Below are 263 nucleotides of genomic sequence, written 5' to 3' on the forward strand. Positions count from 1 at the left end.
GTGGGTGATCGAGCGCCGTAGTCGCCGGATGTCGTCTTATACATCAGGCTCTGAGATCTGGCCAGCGCCGGATCTTCAGACGACGCGTGAGATCCTGGTTTGATCATGCAGGAGAAAACTGGATTCCCAGGATTAGCACATGGAGCCCGGTGCTCCGGATTCGACATTATGACTGCAGCCTGAAAGGAGATCAAGTGTAGACTGATGCATTATTATTAAAGTAACCAAAGCCAGTTAATCATTTTAGGAACTTCAGACTTTTT

This window comes from Sinocyclocheilus grahami, unplaced genomic scaffold (genome assembly GCF_001515645.1).
Source record: "Sinocyclocheilus grahami isolate Dianchi unplaced genomic scaffold, SAMN03320097.WGS_v1.1 scaffold2899.1, whole genome shotgun sequence".
NCBI classification, from domain to species: domain Eukaryota; kingdom Metazoa; phylum Chordata; class Actinopteri; order Cypriniformes; family Cyprinidae; genus Sinocyclocheilus; species Sinocyclocheilus grahami.